Below are 8,127 nucleotides of genomic sequence, written 5' to 3'. Positions count from 1 at the left end.
ATACCTGGCTGCTTGGGATGTTCCACCCTGGAGTAACTGGTTCTTCTGATTATCCTGACATGAAGGGGAGACTCGGAATGGTTGTCAAACTTTTCACTCTTAGCTGAATTTCTGAATGTAATTGTATCATATTAACATTTCAGAATAAATGAGTGCTGTAAATATGTTTCATGTAAATATGTTAGATTATCATGCTGGGACATGTACATGTAGGTTTGCTTAACTTCTACTTGCATCCCTAAAGCCAACACTAGTTGACACCCCACCTAGTAATCAGGCTAACACCGAGCTCCACCTTACCACTCACAACTGAAACTATTTCATGAAGTTTAATTAAATAGGTACACATGAAATCATTCATGAAACAAAAGCAGTCGTTTAAAATTTTTTATCACAGCCATTGAACTCTGTAACTGTTTTAACGTTACAACTGGCCTCATGGTGAAATCCCTTAGCGGTTTCCTTCCTCTTTGGCAACTGAGTTAGGAAGGACGCCTGTATCTTTGTAGTGACTGGGTGTATTGATACACCATCCAAAGTGCAATTAATTAACTTCACCATGCTCAAAGGAATATTCAATGTCTGCTTTATTTTAATTTTTACACCTCTACCAATAGGTGTCCTTCTTTGCGAGGCATTGGAAATCCTCCACTGGTCTTTGTGGTTGAATCAGTGTTTGAAATCCACTGCCCAACTTAGGGGCCTTACAGATAATTGTATGTGTGGGGTACAGAGATGTGTTAGTCATGTTAAAATAATGTTAAACACTATTATTGCACACAGAGTGAGTCCATGCAACTTATTATGTAACTAGTTAAGCAAATGTTTACTCCTGAATGTATTTAGGCTGGCCAAAACAAACAGTTTGAATAGTTATTGCCTGAAGATATTTCAGCTTTTCATTTTTTATACAATTCAGGCTGTAACACAACAAAATGTGGAAAGGGGTGTGAATACTTTCTGAAGGCACTGTATGTTTGCATGCACAAGAGTGCACCTGTTTGTGTTGAGGCAGGGGTAAGAATTTAGCCTATGATATCAAATAAATTAGAGCCTGCTGTTACATGACATGGCCTTTCTGTAAATTTGATGTCAATCTTATTTTAAATGTCATATGTCAGACCATTTCAATGTCAAGCACACATATTTTTCTGACTGTGGAGAACACTTAATAAATTGATATTTTTGCAAAACATGGAGTGTAATTATCCTTAGCTTGTGCTGTATGAAAATGCTTAGCTTGTGCTATATGCTAAATGTAAGTTAGATTTAGTTTGATGAATATAGGAACATAGTTTTCTGGAAGACTATAATTTAGAAAATGTTTACCCTTTACATGTAAGATAAATTGTTGATGTATACTGCTATGACAGTGTTATGAATATAATTTAGAACAAGTTAACCGTTTACATGTAAGATAAAGTCCCCTGTAGCTCAATTGGTAAAGCATGGCGCTTGCAACGCCAGGGTTGTGGGTTCGTTTCCTACAGGGGGCCAGTATGAAAATGTATGCACTCACTAACTGTAAGTCGCTCTGGATAAGATCGTCTGCTAAATGACTCAAATGTAAATGTAATAAATTGTTGATATATACTGCTATGACTGTGTTACGAGAAATTGCCTTTCTGTAAATTTTATGTCAATCTGATTTTAAATGTCATATGTCAGACCATTTTAATGTCAAGCACACATATTTTTCTGACTGTGGAGAACACTGTGTAAACTGATATTTTTGCAAAAGGGTGGAGTGTAATTATCCTTAGCTTGTGCTATATGAAAATGCTTACTTAGCTTGTGATATATGCAAAATGTAAGTTAGATTTAGTTTGACGTCTATAGGAACATAGTTTTCTGGAAGACTATAATTTAGAACAAGTTAACCTTTTACATGTAAGATAAATTGTTGATATCTACTGCTATTATAGTGTTATGAGAATGCAGGCTCACAATGCAGAAAGAAACACCTTGTACGTGACCTTATCTGACTGGTATACATACTGTAAAAATATAATGTAACTCCCTTCAGGGCACTTCACTAAGTTCACTGTCGCACAAAATCTGTTATTTGCTGCATGTATTGGTTATTCATTTAGGCAAATCTTTCTTTGACATAGTTTCCTTGCTACGTATAGGCCTAGATTTGACATACCATGAACCCCTCTATTATGAATTGATGTTAGATCAAAATGTATCCAAAATACCTTGTGTACCCAGATTAAACCTAGTCCTGGACAAAAGATTTGCATTGAACATCACATTTCTAGTCTAGGACTAGACTTCTATGTTTGGAAAACCAGTCCAATGTGTTGACTGATGAGCATAAAGAGTGGATTATTTCTAAGGTTGGTCATGGGAGTGGCCATACAGGTGTAACAGAAGACATCTCAGACCAGTGAGTGTTAAAGCTACAGTATGTGATTTGAAAAACAACTAAATGGGATCCCCACCACTTGTTTTTGGTAAACAGCTGAGGGATGGGGCTAGGGAAATGTACCACCCCTCAGATTCATAGACAGTGCTCTAGATGCAAGGAACAACTTCCACATGATAGATTTAACCATATTTTGAAGCTAAACATTTTGTTTACAGCGTTGTTTGTAAACAATGGAGTAATAAAACGTTATATTTTGGGTTATGATAAAGACAGACAGTTGTGGTAAGGTCATGAGTAATGTATTAGTTATATTCTTCAAAGAATCAATGGGTATATCAAGAATTGAGATTACCATTGAACAGACTCCCAAATCCCAGACAGTATCTTCAAACAGAAGACTATGATAGGGTTTCTCCCTATAGATAGATAAGTAGTTTATTAATCTAAACTGACATATGGAATTGTTTTAGGAAGGTCGTACCATGGATCATTTAGCTTTTTGATTTGGATTTTTACGAACCCTTTAAGTATCAAAAGATTATATTAAAAACATGTTTTGATAAAATATTGAATTTGGCCTTTACTGCTATAGCCCATAGAAATGCATTGATTAACAAACACATTCATAAATGTCAAAAAATACAGTCAAAAATAAATCATAAGGAATAAGGTTTTGAAGTGTCTGTCCTATACCTAGGAGATATAAGAAAGCTCAGGAAATATGTATATATATATATATATATATATATATATATATATATATATATATATATTACACATATTTAAGCCCTTACTTTTGTTGGCACAAAACTACCTCCATACTTCCATTCATTTGTATGGGTTACCTTTAGACGAGTCCTGGGACACTTATTCAATGTAGAGCAGAACAGAGATCACCATCGTGTTCGTGAGAGTCTCCCCTTTCTACAGTAGGGTCATATTAACTGGATGTGGAAGGATAGGGGGATCCATCAAGAAAATACTCATAAGACTACTCAGATACACTTGAAATAAAGAAGTCAGGAGTAAACATTGGCCTGTGATATACTACAGATACAATATGCTCAGGTCTATTTCAATCCAACCACATGTTAACTGAAGGTTACTGGAGTTGAGAATAGGAGAGTGGGGCTTTAGAATCACCTCTGGTCAACAGGGGCTGACAAGAAAGAGGGGCAGAGAGGAGTTGTGTGTGTGATGATGTCTCAACCTAGTGTGCGGCTCTCAGAGTACTCCATCCTGCGGGCAGTGATGGCGGCAGCCAGGTTAATGAAGCTGCGGCAGGGTGTGGTCTGGAGGAGGGGGGAGGACAGGGGAAGGGTGGCACACCGTGCTGCCAGGGCCCCACAGCTGCCCAGGTGTCTGGGAGGAGGAGGAGGAGGAGGAGGAGGAGGAGGAGGAGAGGGAGAAAAGGATGTGTTAATCTGTGGTAAAGTCACTGGTCTTATGCTCAGATAGGTTTAGCCTGCTGTGTTGACTATTTTTTGTTTGATAGTCATCATTCTTTTCAAACACCAGCAGAATATAACTGAGTTTTACAGTATCATAACAAAAACAATCTACATTATTCTGTCCCAGTTTGGTGAAAATAGTCTGATAGTGTGTTTAAATCCCAGACTTAAAACAATGAGATCAGACCAAACCCTTTCAAAAGCTCAATAACTTCAACTATGTAGTAGGTCTTTCTAAAATGGTTACTAAACTCAAAGACAAAGCTGAGACACCTGAGGGTTATGAACAGAGCACGTTGACTGCACATGTGTAGGAGCCTAGAAGACCTGCCAGAGGGACCCCCTTCCTCTCTCAGTCCTGTGAATCAACTGACTCAACATTCCAATGCAGCATCTTGCATTGACCCACTCAAAAATCACTGTCATACAAAATATGTAGCTGAATTGATAGCCTACCCTACATAATCACCTAGGCCAGTGCTTCCCGAACCTTTTCACTCATGCCCCCCTTTTATCATGTGGGAACATCTCGTGCACCCCCATGCCCCATGCCTGCCCCAATTGAATGAACTGCTACTATTGTTAAAAAAGACAAGATGTTACTTTTTTTTCTTAAAATGTAGTTCTTAAAATTAGCCTTTTAATCAATACGAAACAGAATGTGCAAATACCAGTACTCATTCCATATTGAAATCAAGAAGAAAAATAATGAGAAAGGAGAAATAAACCAGCTTTCTGCTGTGCAATGTCACATTCCTATGACTAGGGTGGGCCAATTTCTCTTGTAGATTTACTCAATTTGAAATAAAAATTAAAGTGGTTCTGGGTGATCATTAGGTTGCATAAACATAATTAGTGCTTTCCCCCCACAATTTCGGCCTACAAATATGTTTTCTAAACATAGTAGGGAGGAGGTTAGATTGCTGCCGCTGGTCAGAGTCTGGGAGACAGGGAGGTTGCCTCTGATTGGGGAGAGAAACAGGCTTGCTTGTAGCATACCGTTATATCTGTGGCATACCGTTCGAATGCTGCAGACGTTTTGGTGAGAAGACCGATTTTCGGGATGTCTCCTGGTCTGACAAACAGTGCTGTAGCTCTGCCACTTTCAACCGCAGATGCGGAAGGGCGACACAGGCGGATGCGTTGGATTTAGATGTTTTTATTACGTTACTTAGATTGACATACCGGTGCGTCAATAGGCTCTAGGGGTTAAATCCTACCCATTCATATTTCATTTTCTATATACCTGGCTGCTTGGGATGTTCCACCCTGGAGTAACTGGTCCTTCTGATTATCCTGACATGAAGGGGAGACTCGGAATGGTTGTCAAACTTTTCACTCTTAGCTGAATTTCTGAATGTAATTGTATCATATTAACATTTCAGAATAAATGAGTGCTGTAAATATGTTTCATGTAAATATGTTAGATTATCATGCTGGGACATGTACATGTAGGTTTTCTTAACTTCTACTTGCATCCCTAAAGCCAACACTAGTTGACACCCCACCTAGTAATCAGGCTAACACCGAGCTCCACCTTACCACTCACAACTGAAACTATTTCATGAAGTTTAATTAAATAGGTACACATGAAATCATTCATGAAACAAAAGCAGTCGTTTACATTTTTTTTATCACAGCCATTGAACTCTGTAACTGTTTTAACGTTACAACTGGCCTCATGGTGAAATCCCTTAGCGGTTTCCTTCCTCTTTGGCAACTGAGTTAGGAAGGACGCCTGTATCTTTGTAGTGACTGGGTGTATTGATACACCATCCAAAGTGCAATTAATTAACTTCACCATGCTCAAAGGAATATTCAATGTCTGCTTTATTTAAATTTTTACACCTCTACCAATAGGTGTCCTTCTTTGCGAGGCATTGGAAATCCTCCACTGGTCTTTGTGGTTAAATCAGTGTTTGAAATCCACTGCCCAACTTAGGGGCCTTACAGATAATTGTATGTGTGGGGTACAGAGATGTGTTAGTCATGTTAAAATAATGTTAAACACTATTATTGCACACAGAGTGAGTCCATGCAACTTATTATGTAACTAGTTAAGCAAATGTTTACTCCTGAATGTATTTAGGCTGGCCAAAACAAACGGTTTGAATAGTTATTGCCTGAAGATATTTCAGCTTTTCATTTTTTATACAATTCAGGCTGTAACACAACAAAATGTGGAAAGGGGTGTGAATACTTTCCGAAGGCACTGTATGTTTGCATGCACAAGAGTGCACCTGTTTGTGTTGAGGCAGGGGTAAGAATTTAGCCTATGATATCAAATAAATTAGAGCCTGCTGTTACATGACATGGCCTTTCTGTAAATTTGATGTCAATCTTATTTTAAATGTCATATGTCAGACCATTTCAATGTCAAGCACACATATTTTTCTGACTGTGGAGAACACTTAATAAATTGATATTTTTGCAAAACATGGAGTGTAATTATCCTTAGCTTGTGCTGTATGAAAATGCTTAGCTTGTGCTATATGCTAAATGTAAGTTAGATTTAGTTTGATGAATATAGGAACATAGTTTTCTGGAAGACTATAATTTAGAAAATGTTTACCCTTTACATGTAAGATAAATTGTTGATGTATACTGCTATGACAGTGTTATGAATATAATTTAGAACAAGTTAACCGTTTACATGTAAGATAAAGTCCCCTGTAGCTCAATTGGTAGAGCATGGCGCTTGCAACGCCAGGGTTGTGGGTTCGTTTCCTACAGGGGGCCAGTATGAAAATGTATGCACTCACTAACTGTAAGTCGCTCTGGATAAGATCGTCTGCTAAATGACTCAAATGTAAATGTAATAAATTGTTGATATATACTGCTATGACTGTGTTACGAGAAATTGCCTTTCTGTAAATTTTATGTCAATCTGATTTTAAATGTCATATGTCAGACCATTTTAATGTCAAGCACACATATTTTTCTGACTGTGGAGAACACTGTGTAAACTGATATTTTTGCAAAAGGGTGGAGTGTAATTATCCTTAGCTTGTGCTATATGAAAATGCTTACTTAGCTTGTGATATATGCAAAATGTAAGTTAGATTTAGTTTGACGTCTATAGGAACATCGTTTTCTGGAAGACTATAATTTAGAACAAGTTAACCTTTTACATGTAAGATAAATTGTTGATATCAACTGCTATTATAGTGTTATGAGAATGCAGGCTCACAATGCAGAAAGAAACACCTTGTACGTCACCTTATCTGACTGGTATACATACTGTAAAAATATAATGTAACTCCCTTCAGGGCACTTCACTAAGTTCACTGTCGCACAAAATCTGTTATTTGCTGCATGTATTGGTTATTCATTTAGGCAAATCTTTCTTTGACATAGTTTCCTTGCTACGTATAGGCCTAGATTTGACATACCATGAACCCCTCTATTATGAATTGATGTTAGATCAAAATGTATCCAAAATAACCTTGTGTACCCAGATTAAACCTAGTCCTGGACAAAAGATTTGCATTGAACATCACATTTCTAGTCTAGGACTAGACTTCTATGTTTGGAAAACCAGTCCAATGTGTTGACTGATGAGCATAAAGAGTGGATTATTTCTAAGGTTGGTCATGGGTGTGGCCATACAGGTGTAACAGAAGACATCTCAGACCAGTGAGTGTTAAAGCTACAGTATGTGATTTGAAAAACAACTAAATGGGATCCCCACCACTTGTTTTTGGTAAACAGCTGAGGGATGGGGCTAGGGAAATGTACCACCCCTCAGATTCATAGACAGTGCTCTAGATGCAAGGAACAACTTCCACATGATAGATTTAACCATATATTGAAGCTAAACATTTTGTTTACAGCGTTGTTTGTAAACAATGGAGTAATAAAACGTTATATTTTGGGTTATGATAAAGACAGACAGTTGTGGTAAGGTCATGAGTAATTTATTAGTTGTATTCTTCAAAGAATCAATGGGTATATCAAGAATTGAGATTACCATTGAACAGACTCCCAAATCCCAGACAATATCTTCAAACAGAAGACTATGATAGGGTTTCTCCCTGTAGATAGAGAAGTAGTTGATTTTATCTAAACTGACATATGGAATTGTTTTAGGAAGGTCGTACCATGGATCATTTAGCTTTTTAATTTGGAATTTTATGAACCCTTTAAGTATCAAAAGATTATATTAAAAACATGTTTTGATAAAATATTGAATTTGGCCTTTACTGCTATAGCCCATAGAAATGTATTGATTAACAAACACATTCATAAATGTCAAAAAAGACAGTCAAAAAATAAATAATAAGGAATAAGGTTTTGAAGTGT

The sequence above is a fragment of the Coregonus lavaretus genome (genome assembly GCF_964263955.1).
Source record: "Coregonus lavaretus genome assembly, chromosome: 28".
Taxonomy (NCBI): Eukaryota; Metazoa; Chordata; class Actinopteri; order Salmoniformes; family Salmonidae; genus Coregonus; species Coregonus lavaretus.
The sequence above is the reverse complement of the archived record's forward strand: the minus strand, read 5'-3'. Positions refer to the sequence as shown.